Here is a 24,895-nt window from a genome sequence, read left to right as displayed (position 1 = left end):
AATAAAAGTATTATGCTTTTACTTCGACTATGAGTTATTTCATATGCAGAAGCAAGTGTGAGGAATAATATAATTCCAAAGCATAACAATAAAGCAATAAGATGATACAATGATGACATGGGTTTAGTTTACTGTTTCTGCTGTCTCCATTTGTAAAGGTATATGAATGACCTGGTAAACCCACAATATAAGACGGTAATTATATTGTCTTAGGATACCCAATAATTAGAAACTAATTCAAAAAGGAAAGTTATGTGGTTGCCTAATTTAAAATTGAAATTCTCAGAAATAATAAAAATCAAAGCACAGATTAATTGTACAGTTGAATAAAAGTAAATTGCAGTATATATATGAATTATTTCTATGAATCTGTCAACTAATGCTATCTCTTTTTAAAATTTATATTCATTATAAAACAATGTTTTCTTTTTTCACAGACATAGAAAAAATAATTTTACACTTTGTATGGAACCAGAGAAGACCCCGTTTAGCAAAAGCAATCTTAAACAACAAAAACAAAATGGGAGGTATTAATTTGCCAGACTTCAAACTTTACTACAAGGCTGTGGTTCTTAAAACAGCCTGGTACTGGCACAAGTGCAGGGACACAGACCAGTGGAACAGAACAGAAAATCCAAATATAAAACAATCCTCATATAGGCATCTAATCTTTGACAAAGCAGACAAAAACATACTCTGGGGAAAAGATTCCTTATTTAATAAATGGTGCTGGGAAAACTGGATATCCACATGTAGAAGACTAAAACAGGACACACAGCTCTCACCCCTCACAGAAATCAAATCACAGTGGTTAACAGACTTAAACCTTAGGTCAGAAACTATTAGAATTCTAGAAGAAAACGTAGGAAAGACTCTTACAGACATTGGCCTAGGCAAAGAATTTATGAGGAAGAGCCCTAAGGCAATCACAGCAACAACAAAAATAAATAAATGGGACCTGATCAAATTAAAAAGCTTCTGCACAGCCAAAGAAACAGTCACGAGAGTAAAAGACAACCTACAGAATGGGAAAAAATTTTCGCATACTACACATCAGATAAAGGACTGATAACAAGAATCTATTTAGAACTCAGGAAAATCAGTAAGAAAAAATCGAACAACCCTATCAAAAAGTGGACAAAGGACATGAATAGAAATTTTTCAAAAGAAGATATAAAAATGGCTAACAAACATATGAAAAAGTGTTCAACATCTCTAATCATCAGGGAAATGCAAATCAAAACCACAATGAGATATCACTTAACTCCAGTGAGAACGGCCTTTATCAAAAAGTCCCAAAACTATACATGTTGGCGTGGGTGGGAGAGATAGGTACACTCATATACTGCTGGTGGGACTGTAAACTAGTGCAGCCCCTGTGGAAAGCAATGTGGAGATACCTTAAACAGATTCAAGTAGACCTACCATTCGATCCAGCAATCCCATTACTGGGCATCTACCCAGAGGAACAACAGCCATTCTATAAAAAAGACACCTGCACCCGAATGTTTATAGCAGCACAATTCACAATCGCAAAGATGTGGAAACAACCCAAATGCCCATCGATTCATAAATGGATTAGCAAAATGTGGTATATGTATACCATGGAATATTACTCAGCTATTAGAAATAATGGCGATATGGCATCTCTTTGGTTCTCCTGGAGAGAGCTGGAACCCATTCTATTAAGTGAAGTATCCCAAGAATGGAAAAACAAGCACCACATGTACTTACCAGCAAACTGGTTTCCCGGAGTGCACATTTGGGATTAACACCAATTGGGTATTGGACAGAGGTCGGGGCTGGGTGGAAGGGATGGGTGTATACCTACTTGATGAGTGCGATGGGCACTGCCTGGGGAATGGACATGATTGAAGTTCTGACTGGGGGGGATGGTGTGGGGGGAGGGGAGGAGTGCACACCTACATGATGAGTGTGATGTGCACTGTCTAGGGAATGGACACAACTAAAGCTCAGACTCGGGGGGATGGGGAGGCATGGGCAATGTATATAGCCTGATCTTTTGTACCCCCTTAATGAGCTGAAAAACAAACAAAAAATAAAAAAATAAAAAAAATAAAAAAGTTTAACTCATAAAAAAATTAAAAAAAAATAAAACAATGTTTATTATAGAATAACTGGGATATACCACATACATGCACATACTTGAGAATATGAATCAATCATATGCCAACCACTCTGATACAGCTATGTTTGCCTTTTTATTTATTTAATTTTATGAAATTTTCAACCAATTTTTACATTTATATATGCATGATAAAAAATAGAAGAAATCCAAAAATAAATCTTCCTCCAAAGGAAGGTATCACTCTCAGTGAGAAACAATTTTACATTCAGAACATTTTTTTCAGAAATATTGTGTGTGCTTGTAAATGTGGATTTTTATACACAGATGATACTGTACCCTGTTTTGCCCTGTTCCTTTCATTTAATGTCTTGAAAATCATTCTCCATCATCAACCCATCCATTCTATCAGTGCACATCCATCATATGCATAATTTGCTCATAAAATGTCCCAATTGAAAAATATGCAGGTGTATGGATCTTTATTATAAAAATGATATAATCAATGTTCATATATATATTTTGCACACATGAGTTAATACATGCATAATAATTTTGAAGTGAAATATTTAGGTCAAAGGCCTCATTGTTCCTACAGCTCTGATCATGTTCCCTTTTCTGTAATAAAGACACAATATAAAGAGAGAAAAAGTAAATCTGAATTCTGTAATTATGTTTGATATTATTCATTGTGGTAGCAAAATATAAATATTATCCTAAGTCCCCTAACAAATGTACTTATCATCAACAGTATTTCCATGTCTTTATTTTGGCACAAAATGTACAGTAACTGCTAAAACTCTTATCTGAATTCCAGTTCCTCAGAGAAAATTTTTTCTGTATGGTCACATCATTTATTAATGGGAATATTTTTTTTTTTTTGCTATAATAATGTATTACGCACCTACTACCTGCTAGCCACCATAAAACCTGTGTTACCTCCATCAATTCTCCCAAAAATCAAATGAAGTAAATACATATCCCTATGTTATTGTTATAAAAAAACAAGGACAGAGAAAGGTCAACTAACCTTGGACAAGGTCATACAGCTAGTAAATGGTAATTGCAGGGCTCTCACTGAAGGGTATCTCACTCTATGAGATGTCTTATATCTCATAATATAAGTGAAGATTTCAGAAAACCATTATAGGATTCCATAATAAAGTAGGGTGCTATTTTATGAAGTCCATATATTTTGGTTAATGCAATGCTCAAGGTAGGAGCTTTCAGATTTGAGATTCTGATACTATAATTTTCTAGTGTTATCATAAAAAGATTTCCTTTTCTTCTTCATAACATATTGAAATTAAACATCCTATAAGAAATGCTGGTCAATTTCTTAGTTCCATAGAAATTGTTATGATGTTGGCCATCTTCCACAGTCTCAGGAAATTCGGCAACTGTTCTTATTTATGTACACATATTCCCAAGAAATATGGCTTTCTCTCTAACAATTATCTTGGATAGCAATACTAAACTCTGAAAGAACTCAGGAAACATGGGAAAAACTATGGAAGTTATTTGATAATATGTTTTTAAAAGTGAGAATTAACTCCTCCTCCAGCACCCATTGATGCTTTCTTGTCCTTTACAGTGTCTTTACTAAGTGTCCATCAGTTGTCTGAACATACATGTTGATAAGAGTCTTGCTATCAACAAAGTCAGGACTTTAAAGTCTCATAGGTCTGGGTTGAAAACATAGCTATGACTATATTACTCACTTTTCTCCTTTAAAATAAAAAGAGAGACTTATAACAAAAAGTTTTCATTATTTCAAGATATAATTTGTATAAAGTACCAATTATGATACTTTACACATTGTACCCATGAGATATTTTGTTTTCCTCAGAAGTTTCTTCCTAAGGCTGCCCTACATTTTAACCCATTGGAAACTAAGGAAACCCTTGAAATATTTGAAAACATCAGTCATGTAATCTTAAGTATTCCCTTCATTTTAAATGTTCACAGCATTTGAATAATTATGAATCCATCAAATAGTATCATTACCCATCCTCCCTCATCTGTCTCACAGTACAAAATAAAAAACATGGAGGGAGTTTTTCTCCATTAGTCTTTTATTTACCTTGTGTTGAAAATGATTAAAAAATAAGCCTTTAGTTATCTAAATATTTAACCTATAAGATGCAAAAAGCCAGGTGTTTTGAAATATATGAAATAATTGAATCATATGGTTTCGCTGCAATTCATCCAATCATTTATTGAATAATAATATAAAAATGTATTATTTAGAAATATAGCCGTGATCTTTAGTGGACTATTCCAAAAATGATGTTATAAGAAACGCTATTTTATTAAGATGAATAACTTGAAAATAATTTGGACCAGAAACAGAATGAAATAAAAAATTATTCCATATTAATATGTTTTTAAATCATAAATATTCAGAGATTCATATAAAAGCTATTACTAAGACATGCTTGCCCCATCACTAGTACTGCTAAACCTACTTTAAAAATTAAATTACAGACACTGATTGACTATAGAAATGCATTTTTGTTATCGGATAAAAGTGAAGTACCATACACTTGGCTATAGGAAAATGTTTACAAATTATTATACACATCCAGGATCATATGACAAATAAATTTATGCACCACTAGAGCATTTATTGCTTAATGTAAATGTCACACTGTAAATGAGAACAACTAATCATTCCTTTCCTCTAATAGCAAAAGTTCAGCAGTTAAATAAAACATAAATCTTGGTGACCTAAAAATTTTATTATTGCATTTGTAATTTCCTGTTCACAATGCACAGAAAATAACTTTAAGTGATGCTATATTTCAGTAAGCTACAAGCCAAGGTGAAGGCTTTTTAGAGGGTAGTTGGAGGTGGTATTTGCCTTGCATTGTTTTTAAAAAGCTGACTCATTTACTAAATTTCATAATGATAGTTTAAAATAATGAATCTTCACCATTAAAAAACAGATATTAAATTGACAACTGATTTAGTGAAAAACAAAATGCATTATCACAATATGATTTTACAAAATTTCTGCTATTAGATGGTAGATACAAAATTTTTATATAAAATAAATAAAAGAAATAAAATAAGGTCTCCATGAAGACTATAGAGCTATAAAAGCATTTTTACTAGCACAACTAGTATTTTATCAAATAATAGAATCAAAATAATCCAAAAGAGTAGTAAAAATGATTCAAATTGTAATTTAATAATTTAAATTTACTCTGCTAAAAGTTTTCTTGAAATTTCCTTGAAAGTCAAAGTTCTATAAATATTTTAATTTTCAAGAGACAACTTTGACTGTCATACCTTCAATCCCTTGGTGAAATGGGAAGGTGGTCCTTTGATTTCTTTCTTTTCTAGTTCATGTTCTGTTCTAACAATATACATATCAGTCCTGCTCTGTTATGTTGAATACAGGAGAAAATAAAACATAATATTCTTGTTACCCTTAGTGATTTGGCAAAAGTCAGTAGACAGGTATTATGGTTACAGTAACAGTCATGTCAGTGTATATACTTGGTAATAATCTTTCTCAATTAAAAGAGATATATTATTGAGTGTTTATTGATACAATGACTATTTACCTACCTGTATCCACATAGTGTTTCATTCTTTCTTCCCTCATTCCCTACTTTCTTTTTTCCTATATCCCCCCATTTCCTTTCTCCCTCCCTCTCACCCCTCTTCCTTCCCGCTTTCCCTTCTTCCCCTTTCCTCAGTGACTCTTAAGAATTTACTTTAACTATTTGTCTCTTAGTTTTATTTTTTTATTTCAAAGTACTACAGGGGTACAAATGAAATACCTAGGAATATACTTAACCAAGGAGTTGAAAGATCTCTACAAAAATAACTATGAAACACTGAGGAAAGAAATCAAAAATGATGCACACAAATGGAAAAACATGTCTTGCTCATGGATTGGTAGAATCAACATTGTTAAAATGTCCATACTACCCAAAGTGACTTACAGATTCAATGCAATCCTCATCAAAATACCAATGTCATATTTAACAGATCTAGAAAATAATTCTTTGCTTTGTTTGGAACCAGAAAAGAGGCTGAATAACCAAAACAATCTTAAGCAAAAGGAACAAATCTGTAGGCATCACATTACCAGACTTCAAACTATACTACAAGGCTATAGTCACCAAAACAGCATGGTATTGGCACAAAAATAGAGTTATAGACCAATGTAACAGAACAGAAAACTCAGATATAAAATGACCCATATATAGCCAACTGATCTTTGACAAAGCAGACAACAATACACACTGGGGAAAAGAATCCCTATTCCATAAATGGTGGTTGGAAAATTGGATAGCCACATGCAAAAAATGAAACAGGATCCATATCTCTCACCACTCACAAAAATTATTTGTCTCTTAGTTTTAAAATGATTATAATGACACCTACATCATAATGCCATTCTGAATACTGATATATTACACAATGTACACACCTGTGTGTATGAGTATGCACAAATACCCAAGTACTGTAACTTGCAAACAAACAAACAAACAAAACAGGAGTTTTATCTAAATCAAAAATTTCTATATTTCAACTCAGCTTCACCCGATTTTTGGTGCATTTTTATGCCTTCCTCCAGGGTGCCAACTAAGGTTCATACCTGGATGAGGTGTCAAGTTTTAATATTAATCCAAATTGGCATTGGTGCTTACTGTGAACATTATTCCAGCTGATTATCAGATATTAGCAAACCTCCATGTTAGTGTCTTCTTGGATATTTTACCTCCATCTGATTCCTGACAATTTTTTTCCATGATGCAATCCCCTTATTTAAACCCTTTCTATCTGCCAGTTCTCACCTTCCCTCTTTCCCTCTCCTCTTCTGTGTCTCCTCCCTCCATCTCCTCTCTCTCTCTCCCTCCTGCCCTGCCGTTCTCATTTCCTTCCTCCCTTCCTTTTTGCCACAACGTCCTCTCTAGCAAGTTAAATCAGATATTATTTCACAAAGAAATCATAATACTGTGCATTCCCTAAACATACACTCTTTTAAAAACATTTAAATAGAATTTCAATACATGTAGATTACATGATGTCCTCCCCTTACAATTCTGACTCCTATGTACATTTGTAGAGGCCAGATAATTTTTTTTAATGTGCAGATGAGAAAGTCCATGTCCCATTTGTTTATTAACATTCATTATACATGTAATATATGAGTATTTCCTTCTTTTAACATTAAATATAATAGATAAGGGTTAAGGAGAGACATGATTATGCCTGTAAATGGGTAGCAGGAAGTATGATGGTAATAGAACTCTTCTGCATTTTGACTGTGTTCATACATACCTATGTATTTGAGAAAATTTAGAAAAGTAAATGTAAGCATATACAAGTATACATAAAATTGATAAAATCTGAATAAGATCAGTGGCCAATATGAGTGTCAGTTTCTTGGTTGCAATATTGTACTACAGTTGTGCAAGATGTTACCATTGGGAGAAAGGAGGTATATGACATATGGAATCTCTCTGTATTATTTCCCACAACTGCATGAAAATCTACAAAATGGTGCTAGATGTGCCTTAGGGTGACACTTAAGGGTCAACAGTTTCAAGACTGAAATCTTAGCACTCTACTAGAAAAGGAATAGCTAGAACAACAAGTCTAACAGTTACAGTGAATTATTTGTTTTATCAAACCACATTTAGAATATAGTGTGTCTCACAGAAAAACTAGAAAAAAAATTAAAACAATTAGTCAATGAAAAGTACTGAATTGCTGCTCGATTTAGTACCAGTCCTTATCAGTGGCATTATTAAAGGGACAAAGATTAGGTTTTATACCACATATGTGGTATAGTAAACAGACCAAGTACTGAGTGTCCTGCTGGCCTGATGTTGAGAAGAGTCTACCTGCTCTTGCTTGCTGCATTTTATTTTATTAGCTAATGAAATAAAATAGAATGTGGATTTCTGGTACTTGAGGAGTGTTAGAACATTTAAGAGTGAGAGAAAATGCTTAGTAGTGTGGATTGAAATCATTCTGAATTTTTATCATGGTGATTGCTATTTCTTTGTTTTTAACTCATTTTAAGCTCTGATCAAGATGCCTAGTGAAGTATCTTAAAAATAAATCTACCTAAAATGCATAATTCCAAACAAACTTATGTATTGTATAAGTAAACTGAACCCACACACAGGCATATATGATATACATATATATATATATATCCATATATACATAAAGTAGATATTTCTTAATAGCATATCCACATGAGTGTATATTGGGACAATATAGAAATATAGAGAGAATATATTAATATATATAGATATAGATAGGTACATATCTTTCTATTTATATATATGTAGATATATTTTTTATCTCTGTGCATATCTACATAAATATATACAAAGAGGGAGAAAATATACTTTATATTGATCACTGTAAGAACACTAGAGCATATATATTAAATTTAGTGGGTTGAATATGAGGCTATAAGTCCTAGGCAAATGCTGAGCAATTGAAAATTAGATTCATAGTGGGTGGCTTAAAAGATTTTGAAACAATGTCAGATAAACTATGGACCACATGGACTATAGGAATTCGAAACCACTGCAGACATGCTGAGAAGCAATATGGGTGGGAAAACATTTAGAAGTACAATAACTACTTTTCTTTTGGTGGAGGTACTTAAAAACACCTTTGCTATGACACATTACAGTGACAGGGAAGAACTAAGAGTTCAGAAGTGAGAGATATCATACTTTAAAATGTACTATTCTAATGGTACATCATGCACCTTAGAACTTTATTGGCCTATAAGCTCATATAAGCAATTGTATGTGCTGGGGCATCTAAAATCTTTATTACACACAGCAGATAAGAAATACACATCAAAGGTTTTTAGCTGCAAATGAAGGAAACCATATACTACAAAACTTCAGAGAAGTTATCTTTTTCAGAGAAAGTTCCTAAAAGGAAATATGAATAAAAAAAGAGAATGTTCTAAAAATAAAAGATATATGATGCAATTAGAAATGACTTTGGTGACAAGAGGTCATTGGAAAGAAAGTTAAATAAACCATGAAGACGGTACAGGAGGAATTCTCCATAAGGTCAGATTATGAAGTGTCATGTATAAAAGTCAGAAGGAAGGATGCAGAACTAAAGAAGAATACAAAATAGTGTTTGCAAAGCACTTTCAAATACATTATTTCATTAGACAGTAACCCTGCTGTCCTTGGTCTTTTCTTGTTCAGCATTTTAACACTGACTTAAAAAAGGACATAAGAAACTGCGCTTTTTAAATCTGTGAATCTGTGACTGACACAAAACTGGGATTTAAAAATGTCTCTATAGGTTTAATAGATGGGCCAAGACTGTCAAAATGAAATATAATAAAGCCAAACACAAAGGGGCTTAGATCCAGAAAATTAACTATTAAAGTGCAGGTGAAGGACACATCTTTAAAAGGAGTTCATATGAAATACACATAAGGGATAAATTTCCTCCATGATTCTTAAGGGTCAACAGTTTCTGGGCTACAATTTCAGCATTTATTAATAAAAAAGGCATATCCAGAACAACAAGTTTAATAGCTGCATTGAATTATTTGGTTTTTATCAAATAACATCTGGAATACAGTGTCTTCCATTCAGAACTCTGGTAAAACATGCCTAGAGACACTCACCCAAGGAAAGTGTGGCTAATCCCAACCATTGCAATTAAAACATGATTAAAGAAATAACTTGGAAATTCTAACTTGGGAAAGAAATAAGATAAAGAGAATATATCTTCAAATATCATTTGAGAGCATGATTTGGAATGAAGGATAAGAGTTGCATGGAGGTTCTAATTTTATATTAATAAAAATGTACTATTTGGACAATCCTGCCTTAACATGGGCCATCTTGGAGGCAGTGAGTTGTTTGTTGATAGGTTCTTTCTTTATGAGTATCAAAGATAGTATGCTTGTGTGGGACCTAAGACTGGAGGAGACTGGCCATGACAATCCTGTCTAATGCTAATGTCCTGTGGGACTGCCTCTAGTAAGGCACCCAGGTTTAGGCTGGTCCCTGTTCAAAGGCAAACTGGCTTCCTTGCAGCCTCAGAGTATGGATCTGCCTGGAAAGACATCTTCCAAAGTGATGAGATAAACAGATATATGTATGTATCACCAATGAATTTATAATGTGGTAAACATTTAAAATTAAATATAAACGAGACATTTTACCTCATCTCTTTGAATGCATCTAGAAGGAATACATTCTTAAACCAATGCATATATGCATGGGAGGAAAGGAAAATAAACATTTGTGGGGGGTATACTTTCAGTGGTTTTTTTCAATATGTTATCAATTTGTGCTTTGACGTTTGACCAAGGGAACTGCAGCTTCCTTGATAACTCTAAAAATGTGTGCATTTGTATTTTCCCATAAATGGTACTAACTCCATGAACTTTAAGTTTCTGAGCAAGAGCACAATTTGATTTTCTTCTTTAAAGTGATTATATGCATTATCCAAATGCTTCTGCATAGGTGTTAACTGAGATCATAACAAAATAAAAGCCAATTTTAATATTTTATATGTGTATTTTACCATTTTCAACGCTTTTTCATACACATTATTTTGTGTGACCTTCAAAATAATCTTACAAAGAAGGTACCACAGTTATCATGTGCTTTCATTTATAACACTCAGAAATGATAAGTCACTTACACAAGGCCATTCTACTATTTAGTGGCAGGTAAAAGAACAGATTACAGATTCTCTGACTTTCTGTAAGTCTATTTCCAATGATTCCATTTTTATGATTTATAGGACAATTTAGGCACAAGAAATCTCAACCAAGTCATAATGTCAAGAAAGAATAAAACTGTATTATACAGGATATGAACAATAAGAAATAAAATGGAAATGTAATTCATAGGGATCAACTGTTAAATCATTTATGCATGATTTTTCTAATTTATTTTGGAGCTAATGGTAATATATGTTTAAATTTATGTCAATATAGCAAAAATGAATGAGCCTAACTGAAAATATGCTTTGATATAGAAATGAAAGTTAGAAACTTGTTTTCAAAATGTGCATGTATTACTACTGATGTTGGATTGAAGCTGCCATTTTTGAAATTATTTTTTTAGAATATGTACTGATTTTCCTGCATCAGTTATCCTATTCTTAATTATGGCAATGATTTACTGATAATGAACACTCAACTTGAAGATGAAAATTTTCTCACCTAATCAATGAAGTTCTGTTGATATGATGTCCTTAATATCCTCTGGTTCTGTTTGCACTTACTTCTACCTTTATTATATTTCCATACTTCACTACCTCTTTCATGCATTAATACAAAAGCTTCACAAATGGAATTTGTGCTCCAGTCTTATCACAAGACCACACAACATATCCTCCATTGCTATGGCTTGAATATGTCCCCCAAAGTTCATGTATTGGAAACTTAATTGCCATTGCAACAATATTGAGAGTCTGGGGTGTTAAGAAGTGATTATGTTATGAAGGCTTTATGTTCATAAATAGATAAATGCCATTATTATGAGAGTAGGTTAGTTATTAAGAGAGTGGGTTCCTGATCAAAAAGTATGAGTTTGCTCAATTATTCTGTTTTGCATGTTCCCTTCTATCTCCTGCCCTTCCACCATGGAATGACCCTCACCAGATGCTACTGCCATGCTCTTGGACTTAGCAGCCTCCAAAACAGTAAATCAAATAGACTTCTGTTTTTTACAAATTACCTAGTCTGTAGTGTTTTGTTATATAATAGCATCAGAAAAAAGACTGACATCCATATTTTCATTTTGCCACCATCATAATGATTATCTTTATAAAATGTAGATCAAAGTATATATCACATATAAAATTCTAGTATGGCATATAAGGCCCATAAGCATTTGGCTTTCACCATTCTTCACATCCTATGCTCCACACATATTAAACCGTGTATGTCCCTCCATAATTTTTTTAAATTGCGATAAAATACACATACTATAAATTTTACAATCTTAACAGTTTTTAAGTGTACAATTCAGTGGTATTACGGGCTTTCATATTTTTGTGCCACCATCATCACCATCCATTTCCAGAACCCTTTTCATTGTATATAACTACTTAATAGGAACTCTCCATCTCCCTTCTGCCCAGCCTGAGGCAACCACAATTTTACTGTCTTGATTTTATGAGTGTGACTACTCTAAGTGACTCATATTAGTGGCATCATGTAATGTTTGTTCTTTTGTGACAGTGTGATATGATGTATCACATTAATTCATTTATATATGTGGAGCCATCTTTGCATATGGAATAAATTCCACTTGAGCACAATGAATAATCTTTTAATGTGCTTTTATTATAAATTGGGCTTGCTGATATTTTGTTCTGGATTTTTACATCTAAGTTCATCAAAAATATTGGCCTGTAGAAACCTTTTCTTGTAGTGTCCTTGTCTGGCTTTGGTATCAAGATAATGCTGGGTTTGCAAAATGAGTTTGGAAGTATTCCTTCCTTTTCAACTTACTAGTTGAATTTGAAAAGGATTGCTGTTAGTTCTTTAAACATTTGGTAGAATTCAAGATTAAAGCTATCATGTCCTGGGCTTTTCTTTGATGGGAGATTTTTAATTATTCAATCTCCTTACTCATTATTGGTCAGTACAGATTTTCTATTTCCATTTTATTTAGGCTGTTTGTGAGTGTATAGTTGCTCATAATGATCTCTTATGATTCTTTTTATTTCTGTGGTATCAGTTATAATGACTTATGTTTTTAATTTCAGATTATTGGGGTACAAATGTTTTGGTTACATGAATTGCTTTTGTACAGCTTGAGTGACAGTTATAAGTGTGTCCATCACCCGGACTATGTGCACTGTATGCATTAAGAGTGAATTTACCCATCCCCACTTCCCCCTCCTCCCTTAACCTGCTTGAATTCCATTGACTTTTACTACCATATGTGCACATGAGTATTGATCAATTAGTTCCAATTTATAGTGAGTACATGTGGTGTTTGCTTTTCCATTCTTTCAATACTTCACTCAGAAGCGTGGTCTCCAGTTCCATCCAGGTTCTTACAAAAGGGATCAGTTCACCATTTTTAATGGCTGAGTAATACTCCATGTTATATATATATATATATATATATATATATACACACACCACATTTTATTAATCCACTCATGTATTGATGGGCACTTGGGCTGTTTCCACATCTTTGCAATTGTGAATTGTGCTGCTATAGACATTTGAGTGCAAGTGTCTTTTATATAAAATATCTTTTTTTTTTCCCTTGGGTAAATATCCAATAGTACGATTGTTGGATGAAATGGCAGGTCTACTTTTAATTCTTTGAGATCTTGCCATACTGCTTTCCACTGAAGTTGTACTATTTTGCAGTCCCATAAACAGTGTATATGTGTTCTTTTCTCTCTGCATCCACACCAGCATCTGTTGTTTTGGGACTTTTTGATGCAAGCCATCTTCACTGGAGTTAGGTAATATCTCATTGTGGTTTTAATTTGCATTTTCCTGATGATTAGAAATGTTGAGCATTTTTCATCTGTTTATTGGCCATTAGTTTATGTTCTTTTAAAAAGCTTCTGTTCATGTCTTTTGCCCAATTTTAATGGGATTGTTTGATATTTTCTTGATGATTTGCTTGAATTCTTTGTAGATTCTGGTTATTAGCCCTCTATTGGATGTATAGCCTGCAAATATTTTCTCCCATTCTGTAGGTAGTCTATTCACTCTATTAATTATTTCCTTGGATGTGAAAAAGCTTTTTAATTTAATCAAGCCCCTTTATTTATTTCTGTTTTTGCTATGATTGCCTTTGTGGTCTTCATATAATCTTTGCATAGTCCGATATCTGTAATAGTTTTTCCAACCTCTTCTTCCAGAATTCCCATAGTTTCATGCCATAGGTTTAAGTCTGTTATCCATCATGAATTAATTTTTGTGAGTGAGGAGAGGTGCAGATCCTGCTGATCTTTGACAAAGCAGACAAAAACATACACTGGAGAAAATAATCCCTATTCAGTAAATGCGCTAGAAAAATTGGATAGCCATATGTAGAAGAATGTCTTCTTTCCTTTCTGATTTGGTTTATTTGCATCTTCTCTCTCTCTTTTTCTATTAGTCTATCTTAATATGTTTCCAATTTTATCTTTAAAAATAAACCAACTTATAATTTCATTGAACTTCTCTATTGTTTTTCTAGTCCCTATTTTGTTTATTTCTGTTCTGATCTTTGTTATTTTCTTCCTTATGCTAAATTTGGGCGTATTTCATTCCTCTATTTCCTTGAGGTGTAATGTTAGGTTGTTTATTTGGGAACTTTCTTTTTCTTTTAATACAGGAGTTTATTGTTATAAACTTCCCTCTATGGAATGCTTTTGCTGTATCCTACAAGTCTTGGTATGCTGTGTTTCCATTTTTGCTTGTCTCAAAATATTTTTTAATTTTACTTTTCAGTTCTCCTTTGACTAACTGGTTGTTTAGAAGAATGTTGTTTAATTTCCACATATATGAGATTTCCAAGATTCCTCATACAATTGATTTCTAGTTTCATGCCATTGTGTTCAGAAAAGAAAATTATTTCATTCTTCTTAATTCTGTTAAAAATTGTTTTGTGAGTTAACATATATTCTATTGTGGAGAATGTTCTTTGTGCACTTGAGAAGCATGCATATTCTGTCACTGTTGGATGGAATGTTCAGTAAATATGCTAGGTCCATTTGGTCTAAATTTTAATTTAGAAAATGTTCCAAGTCTTAGAAAGAAGTCAGAAATCCAGCTCCAGGAAGCTCAATGGACACATAATAGAATGAATCCAAAGAAACTCTCATCGAGACACATTATAATCAAATTGTTAAAAGTTGAAAGCCGCAAAGGAAAAGTCATTTGTTACATATAAGGGGACCTTGATAATGCTATCAACAGGTTTTGTTTTTTGTTTTTTAACAGACTGCTACAGGCCAGAAGAGAGTGGGATCATATATCCAAGAAGACAAAAAGGAAAAATCTTTCCAACTAAGAACTCTATACCCAGAAATCCTGTCCTTCAAAATTAAAGGAAGTTAAAAACTTTCTCCTACAAACAGAAGTTGAGAGAATTTATCGCCACTAGATTTGCTGTACAAGAAATGCTAAAAGGAGTCATTCAAGCTGAAGGAAAACTTTGCTGTGCAGTAACATGAAAATTATAAAAATATTAAACTCACTGGTAAAGTAAGTATACAGTAAAACTCAGAATACTTTTATACTAAATGGTGGTATGAAAATGAATTATATTTCTCGTATGAAGATTTAAAGGCAAAACTATTAAAACAACTATAGCTACAATAATTTGTTAGGTGACACAAACTATGAAAAATAACAAATGTGTCATCAGAAACAAATTTTGGGAGTAGAAGAGTAAAAGGATAGAGTTTGTGCACGTGGTCAAAGTTAAGTCATTACCAGCTTAAAATAGCCTGTTAGTATAACGTGTTTTATGTAAGCCTATGGTAACCAGAATGCAAAACCCTCAGTAGATACACAAAGGATAAAAAGAAAGTATACCACAATGGAATTTCATTAAAGTACAAAAGAAAACAACAAGATAGGAACAATGGATTTTCAAATTAACCAGAAAACAATTTAAATGGCCATAGTAAGTTCTAACTTACCAACAATTACTTTGGTAATGCATTAAATTTGCCCATCAAAAGACAAAAAGGAGTTGAATGGATATAAAAAACAAGACTCAACTATGTGCTACCTACAAGAGACTTGACCTCTATGGACACACATAGACTGAAAGTAAAGAAATGCAAAAAGGTATCCCATTCAAATGGAAAACAAAAGAAAGCATGGTTAGTTTTACTTGTATCAGACAAAATAGACTGTAAGTCAAAAACTGGAAAAAGAGACAGGGAAAAGAAGGTTATTATATAATGATAAAGGGGTCAATTCATCAAGCAGTTATAACAATTATAAATACATATGAACCCAATATTGGAGCACCTAAATATTACTAGATCTGACAGGAGCTATAGGCTACAATACAATAATAGTAGGACACTAAAATATCCACTTTTTGCATTGGAAAGATCATCTAGACAGAAAATCAATAACAAAATAGTGGACATAAGTTAATATTTTTCTTAATGCATTAGATCTTTAAATTGTGTAAAAAACAAAATGTAGAGTTACAAACCAGAGTTACAAAAATACTACTTTTTAGACAAAGTGTTTTTAATGCATTTTTCTGTTAAAGCAAGGTGAAAACAAAAAATGGAAGTACATAACATTTTTATAATACTACCTTTATACCTGTCCATATATTTACCTTGACTGAGATGTTTATTTCTTCATATTGCTTGAGAATTACCATATAGTGTCTTTTTATCACAATCTGTAGAACTCCCTTTAACATCTCTTGCAGGCACTTCTAGTGGTAACACCTTTGCTAAGCTTTCTTTTTTTTAATTTTTAATCTGAGAATGTATTAATTTATCAATCATTTTTTGCAGGACAATTTTGTCAGGCATTGGATTCTTGCTTAACAGTTTATTTATTTTTTTCTAGCACTTTGAATATATCAGTCCACTGCCCTATGGCCTCTAAAGATTATCATGAGGATCCCTTGTATGTGATAAGCAAGATTTTCCCTTGCAGATTTCAAAATTCTTTGTTTTTAAAAACCTTGACTATAATATGTCTAGGTAAATACCTTTTTTTGACTTCATCCTACTGGGAGTTCATTGAGCTTCTTAGACGCTTATATTTATGTCTTTCATCAAATGTGAAAAGCTGTCAACCATTTATATCTTCAAACATTATCTCTGTTCCTTTCTTTCTCTATTCTTCTTTGGACATCAAAATATGTGCCCTCCTTGTACAGGGCAACACAGGACAGGATGCCATCCCACAGGTCCCTTAGGCTCTGTTCAGTTTTCTTCAGTCTTTTTTTTTTTTTTTTCCTGTTTTGAAGACTTGATAATTTCCATTGTACTATCTTTAAGTTTGATGTTTCTTTCTCCTGCCTGTTGAAATCTGCTTGTAAATACTTCTAATGAATTTTTCCTTTCTGTTGTACTTTTCCAGTTCAAAATTTCTTTTTGGTTTCTTTTTAGGTTTTCTATCACTTTATGATGTTCCTCTTTTGTTCACACATGATTGTCCTGACTTTGTCTATGCATTCCTTTAGTTTTTGAGCATTTTATTTTTTTTATTATTATTTTTTTATCATTAATAACAATTTAATTTTACAGAATCAAAGAGTCTAACAGTATATCTTGTTAGATACAGTATGTCCTCATAATGTATACATTATTTCTTGTACAATGATATGAAGTAATATGGGAAATATTCATGATAAATTATTAAGTGAACAATGCAAGTTAAAAACAACAGTTTCATATTTTTTCCCCACCCCCCCCTTTCCCGAGTCAGCACCTTCAAGTGTTACCACTCCCCAAACAGTGCGCAATGCACTCATTGTGTAGGCATACCCCCAACCCCTCCCCCACCCCCCAACTCAGTCTGATGTCCAATTGGTGTTGTTCCCAGATTTGTATTTAGGTGATGATCAGGGAAACCAATTTTCTGGTGAGTACATGTGATGCTTGTTTTTCCATTCTTGGGATACTTCACTTAATAAAATGGGTTCCAACTCTCTCCAGGAGAACCATAGAGATGTCGTATCTTCATCATTCCTTATAGCTGAGTAATATTCCATGGTATACATATACCACAGCTTACTAATCCAATCATGTATTGATGGGCATTTGGGTTGTTTCCACATCTTTGCTATTGTGAATTGTGCTGCTATAAACATTCGGGTACATGTGTCTTTGTTACAGAATGACCTTTTTTCCTTTGGGTATATGCCCAGTAATGGGATTGCTGGGTCAAATGGCAGGTCTACTTGAATCTGTTTAAGATACCTCCATAATGCTTTCCACAGGGGTTGCACTAGTTTGCAGTCCCACCAGCAGTGTATTAGTGTTCCTGTCTCTCCACACCCACGCCAACATGTGTTGTTTTGGGTTTTTTTGATAAAGGCCATTCTCACTGGGGTTAAGTGATATCTCATTGTGGTTTTGATTTGCATTTCCCTGATGATTAGAGATGTTGAACACTTTTTCATATATTTGTTAGCCATTTTTATATCTTCTTTTGAAAAATTTCTATTCATGTCCTTTGCCCACTTTTTGATAGGGTTGCTTGATTTTTTCTTGCTGATTTTCCTGAGTTCTAAATAGATTCTTGTTATCAGTCCTTTATCTGATGTGTAGTATGCAAAAATTTTTTCCCATTCTGTAGGTGGTCTGTTTATTCTCTGGACTGTTTCTTTGGCTGTGCAGAAGCCTTTTAATTTAATCATGTCCCATTCATTTATTTTTGTTGCTGCTGTGATTGCCTTGGGGGTCTTCTTCATAAATTCTTTGCCTAGGCCAATGTCTGTAAGAGTCTTTCCTAGATTTTCTTCTAGAATTCTGATTGTATCACGCCTAAGGTTTAAGTCTGTTATCCACCGTGATTTGATTTTTGTGAGAGGTGAAAGCTGTGGGTCCTGTTTCAGTCTTCTACAAGTGGCTAACCAATTCTCCCAGCACCATTTATTGAATAGGGATTCTTGTCCCCAGAGTATATTCTTTCCCGCTTTGTCAAAAATTAGGTGACTATATGAGGATGGTTCTATATTTGGATTTTCTGTTGTGTTCCACTGGTCTGTGTCCCTGCACTTGTGCCAATACCAGGCTGTTTTAAGAACCACGGCCTTGTAGTATTGTTTGAGGTCTGGCAAATTAATACTTCCCATTTTGTTTTTGTTGCTTAAAATTGCTTTTGCTATACGGGGTCTTCTTTGATTCCATACAAAGTGTATAATTATTTTCTCTATGTCTGTAAAGAATGATGTTGGTAATTTAATAGGGATTGCATTGAATCTGTAGATCACTTTGGGTAGTATAGACATTTTAACAATGTTGATTCTTCCGATCCACGAGCATGGTATATTTTTCCATCTATTTGCAAGTTCTGCTATTTCTTTTCTCAGTGTTTCATAGTTTTCCTTATAGAGGTCCTTTACCTCTTTAGTTAGATATATACCTAGATATTTTATTTTCTTTGTTGCTATTTTGAAGGGTATTGAGTCTTTAATTTGGTTTTCCGATTGACTGTTATTGGCATATATAAATGCCTCTGATTTGTGTATATTAATTTTGTAGTCTGAGACTTTGCTATATTCGTTAATCAATTCCAGGAGTCTCATGGTTGAATCCTGGGGGTTTTCCAGATATAACATCATATCATCAGCAAAAAGTGAGAGTTTGATCTCTTCCTTCCCTATTTGGACTCCCTTGATTCTGCTCTCTTGCCTGATAGCTCTCGCAAGGACTTCCAATACTATGTTGAAAAGTAATGGAGACAATGGGCAGCCCTGTCTGGTTCCAGTTCTAAGTGGGAGTGCTTTCAGTTTTTCCCCATTCAGTATGATGTTGGCTGTGGGTTTGTCATATAGGGCTTGTATCATTTTTAGGTAGGTTCCATCAATGCCTATCTTGTTAAGCGTTTTTATCATAAAAGGGTGTTGAATTTTGTCAAATGCTTTTTCTGCATCTAATGAGAGTATCATATGGTTTTTGTTTTTGCTTCTATTTATGTGGTGAATTACATTTATAGATTTACGTATGTTGAACCACCCCTGCATCTCTGGGATGAAGCCCACTTGGTCGTGGTGGATTACTTTTTTGATAAATACTTGGATTCGATTTGCTAGTATTTTATTGAAAATTTTTGCATCTATATTCATGAGGGAAATTGGTCTGTAGTTCTCTATTTTTGTTGTGTCCTTAGTTTTTGAGCATTTTAATAGAGTTATTTTAAAGATTTTTTTTTTCTATTGGATATACTGTCAAGTCTTTTTCAGGGAGTGTAATATTTTTGTTACTCATTCCTTCTTATTTCTTTGTATAACTATAATTTCTTTGTTGAAAACTAGATACCTGAATCTAATAATGTAGTGACCCTGAAAAATTAGATTCTCCCTTTTCCCTGGTGTTCTGTTTTGTTCTGTTTTGTTTTGTTTTTGATTTGGTTTTGTATATATGTTGTTTTTGATTGTTATAGTCTGTCTCTATTACAGAATCAATCTGAAACATAAATTTAAGGTCTTTTAAGGTCTTATATGTGCCTGTAACTTGCCCTTGGCATGTGTGGTGAATTTCTAATTTCCCCTATATATGTGGTTTCTTTTGAATGTTTTAGTTATCAATGTCTGGCCCCTAAAAGGGAAAAAGGGAATAAATGAAGGTGGGAAAAAGGCACCAACCCCTTAAATCCCCTTGAAGACATCTCAGGCAGAAGGGAAAGGACTTGCTACAATGGGAGTTGGTGAAATTATAATGGTTGCTGCCTCTCTACACCTCTCTGATCAGAAGCAACAATCAATAACCAGAGCACAGATCCTGATATTTGGAAGACAGGGTCTTTTGCTCACCCTGGCTTCCCCAAGCTGTGTGCAAGCTGATCCAGGAACACATGCACAGCTGGCTCCAGGAACACATGCACCGGGGATGGGTAGCTGTTACTATATTAAGAGTTGGAAGACTGAAACTCTTAGCTCCTATGCCAAGAGGAGGAATTGACCAAAATTAACTACAATTTATTGTGTTAGGCTTTCCCTGGAATTTGCATGCTTTCAATAGACTCCAGAGTTTCAGTACAGTTACATCAGACAGATTCTGCCAGTGCAATTGTTGTCTGGGTGGAAAGGTAGATTTCTAGTGATTCCCACTCAGTCACATTCCCAGAATCATTTCCTAAACCATATACTTTTGAAAATTACTTTAAATTTATAATTATACTTGGAAATCTTCAAATTTGCCTTTTGGATATATAACACATCTTCACAGAATGCTTCTTTAATGTAAATATCCTTATCCCTCTTTTTTTTTTTTTTTTTTTGCCTCGCTAACTCCTTTGTATCTTCCAAACTTAGCTCAAGTATCTCAGTGAGATGAAGAAGAGGAAAAAATCAGGAATGTATTACATGCTCAAATTTGTGCTTTTAAAATATTATTTTAGCTAATGATGGCCCATACAGAATCAGAAAAACCAGTTAGGAGATGATTTCTAATGTCCAGGACATAGAGGATATTTTTAGGGAAGGATGGTAGCAGTAATAAGGATGGAACTCCCTACAAATCAGCCTGATGCCAAGCTGGTATGATCACTATGTTACAAAGTGACATTCAAAATTTTGACTCTATCAGTTACTAGATTTATGATTATTGGAAAGGCATTTTACCTAAGCATTAATTATCTTATCACATATATTTTACACGAGAATTAAGTAAGACCATGCAAGTGATGAGTTAGCACAAAAGCCTAGAACCAGACGGTGGCCTATAATGGAACTTACCTTTAAAAATATTAAATCTGGTAAGTCTGTGACAAATTTAAAAAGTAGTGGAGCACTTCAGATACTGTATGCAAACATATAGAAAAAATGACCTTCTAAATTCATATACAGTGAAATTGCTGCATACCTACGTGATGAGTGCGATGTGCACTGTCTAGGAAATGGACAAGCTTGAAGCTCAGACTCGGGGGGATGGGGGGGCATGGGCAATATATATATAACCTGAACTTTTGTACCCCCATAATGAGCTGAAATTTAAAAAAAAATCTTAATTATTTAGATAATTTCAACAATGGGCAAAAGGAAAATAGAATGACGAATATCTGTTGTCTGTGTGTGTTGAGATCTTGGTCCCAGACTCAATTCTCCTACATTTTTTGTTATTGCTGTCATTCTTGGGCAAATTAATTAACTTCTGAAATTATCAAATATCTTAGATATTAAGTAGGATTCTTGAACTATATAAATACAAAATTTCTTCTCATTTTTTAAAATAAATATCCAGATGCCAAAGGTCACAGACAGGAACTTATCATGTACAAACTCAGAGAAGGAAAAGAAAACTTCAAATTCTCTCATTATTATTAAAAAATAAATCCCATCTTTTCTGACAAAAGCACATCATTCTGAGGGGCTTATTTTAATGAGAAACATATATATATTCATTAGACATATGTGTGATTGCAAATTGAAGGATAGGAAAGAACCAATGTTCAAAAACAAACAAAAAAAATTATGTAAAATCGAGATGACTGGAATACCATATCATCATTAAAAGTGAAAATTATATATTATTTTCTGACATACAAAACTTAAACTTTAAAAACTTAAGTTTAAAGTAGTCATAAAATATTACCTATGCCTTTGTTATAACTACTCCTATATATCAAGTCCACACTCAAACTGCATTTCCTCTGATAATCCTTTCCTGACTCATAAGTATGATTTGTCAATCATATTTTAGGCTGCTTGTAATATAAAACCATATTTATGACACTTTGTGTTCTTTGTCTTTCTACATATGCATCTTCTTACCGGTCGATGTGCTACCTTTCTACCTTTCTAATCTCAATCCAGCAAAGTGCTTCATAGTTATAAGCCATTGAATTGTTTATCAATTTAGCAAACTTTGCCAAAAGTAAGTTGGCATATTATCAAAGACTGGAAGGGAATAGAGACATGGTTGTTATGTTCAATATTTACTGAAGTAGTGGTAAGCAACAAAGATTTGTATTTATTTTTAAATAATAGAGTTCAATTAGTACTTTATATCTTTGCAATACAAGGTAAAAATCAGATAACAGCCATTTTAAAACAGTCTATCATCTTCTATGGTTTTATTTGTATCTATAATGAGATAATGAATAACCAATGATTTGGAATATATACTTCCATATTTATTTCCAAAGAAAACAATAGTAATATTCAAATACCAGAGAAGGAATTTTTGACAAAAAGAACTATTGACTTTATAAAGAAGATTGTCATGTTTTAAGATACAGTGTATATATGCTTTGATTTCAGCAGTAAAATTTTGAATGCTAATTGTTCCAGGAAACTATCTCATTGAATAAACTATTCTTCACTTATTTGACAAAAAAATGCAAATTTCTTAAAATTTCCCCTAATAATCAAAATGTTTTAAAATTTCTAATACTCCAAAATCATTGCTAAATATCTAGATCAAATTTTTTTAAAAATTAATATTATTCTAGAAAACACATTAACTTAGACCTATTCAGTTTAAAACAGGATACAAAAAACTTTTTAAAATTTCATTTTTTAAAAATATTATATCTTCCATAGAGCTATTTAAGATATCAAGACATGTTCAAGAATGATTTAACAAACATAAGAAATTATTAAAATTACAAAACTATTGTCACTCAAACTAATATTCTTTGCTGACAGGAAAGCATTATTGCAAGAACTGTAAGATAAATAATACATATTTTGAGGGTTTGACTGGGATTGACTGATACCACAAAGTGAGTTTATTGTTGGAAATCCTGGTTCTGGGTTTCAAAGTGTAAGTCAGATTTATTTTTTAAAGATATCATCTATGAATAAATAGTTAATTCACGTATTGAGCTCAAGGGAAGTTTTTAAGCAAAAATGGATGGATCTTTAAGGTTGGCAAGTTCATTTTTAAAAGACCTCACAAAAACAACATACTTGATCAATTTTTGATGGAGCCATTAAAATTAAAGATGCCATTTTTGTCAAAGTGATAAAAATGTCTCTCACCTAAAATGCTCCGACACTCAACTGAGTTAAGAACATTAGAACCAAGAGACTCATAAAATGTTTTGGCTTCAAGATAGAAAACAGCTATAAAATTTGGAAACTTTCCAAATCGTATACAGCAGACTTGACGGATCCTCCTAATAATGAAGAATTAAGGCAGAAAGTTAGCAGTGTAAACTAGATTATAATTCTTAATTACAAAGGAAATCTGAGGGTTAATTAAAGGACTTACAAACATTTATAAGGATCATACAATATCTTTCTTTCTGGCTTTACGAAAAGATAGAGGATGTTTAAATTTGTTTTATTTTTCATAATTGAAAGTTTTTTGTCATCTTTTGAAATGGAGAAACAGATCTGTTTCTGCTTCAGTCTTTGGCCTTATTAAGATGATCTATCTGTATGAGGCTCAAACAGAAACTTTTTGGCTGAGCAATTATATTTAGTCTTTCTTTTCCTATGGATAGATCTTTGAAAATTGTTAGTCTGAACTCTCAAAGAGGTGTTACAGCCCGCTTTATTTGTGTTTATTTTCAAAAAGAAGCAACACCAGCTAATTTTGTCTGTATGTGCTTTTAGTGATTGCTGACCCTGCAAGTTTAACCAATAAATACAACTAATGGAAGATTGCCCAAAGTGAAGTATAGCCCTCAAAATTCTATAAAAACCACACACACGAAAGTGATATTGCCAATATCACCAGAATTTTTCCACTGTACTAGTACAGACCTGAATATAAGCATGAGCCTATGTTATCAGTGTCATGAAAACAACACACACTGTACCTAAATTTTTTTAAAAAGTCCCTTAGGGTGGTTCTAATGTAATTTTTGTGTAATTAAAGCTAAAGGAAATCCCTAAGCAATAATATAAGATGTAAAATGGTTTTCTTGGGAAACAGATCATGGACAAAATTGCAGAAAATGCCCAAATGAATTTAGATGGTTTCCTTCTAAAAGACTTGTCATGTTCACAATAAACCCTAAATGCTACAAGAGGTTTAATGGTCAAGCATGTAAGAAATGCTCAAAGTCATTAATCATTGGAGAAATTGGGATATCATAAATGAGATGTTACCTTATAGTAGTCAGAATGACTAATATTAAAAAGTCAAAAAAAAATAACAGATGTTGGTAATGATGTGGAGAAAAGGGAATGCTTGTGTACTGTTGGT

General features: G+C 33.0%; 1 protein-coding gene across 5 annotated transcripts in view; it reads right to left on the bottom strand.

The window, feature by feature from the left end:
* Positions 1-24,895, bottom strand: part of LRFN5 (leucine rich repeat and fibronectin type III domain containing 5) — a 238,722-nt gene that overhangs the window by 117,489 nt on the left and 96,338 nt on the right. The gene's annotated exons all lie outside the window — the stretch shown is intronic.

Source organism: Eulemur rufifrons, chromosome 2 (genome assembly GCF_041146395.1).
Source record: "Eulemur rufifrons isolate Redbay chromosome 2, OSU_ERuf_1, whole genome shotgun sequence".
NCBI classification, from domain to species: Eukaryota; Metazoa; Chordata; class Mammalia; order Primates; family Lemuridae; genus Eulemur; species Eulemur rufifrons.
Note: the sequence above shows the minus strand (reverse complement) of the source record. Positions and strands in the feature narration are given on the sequence as shown.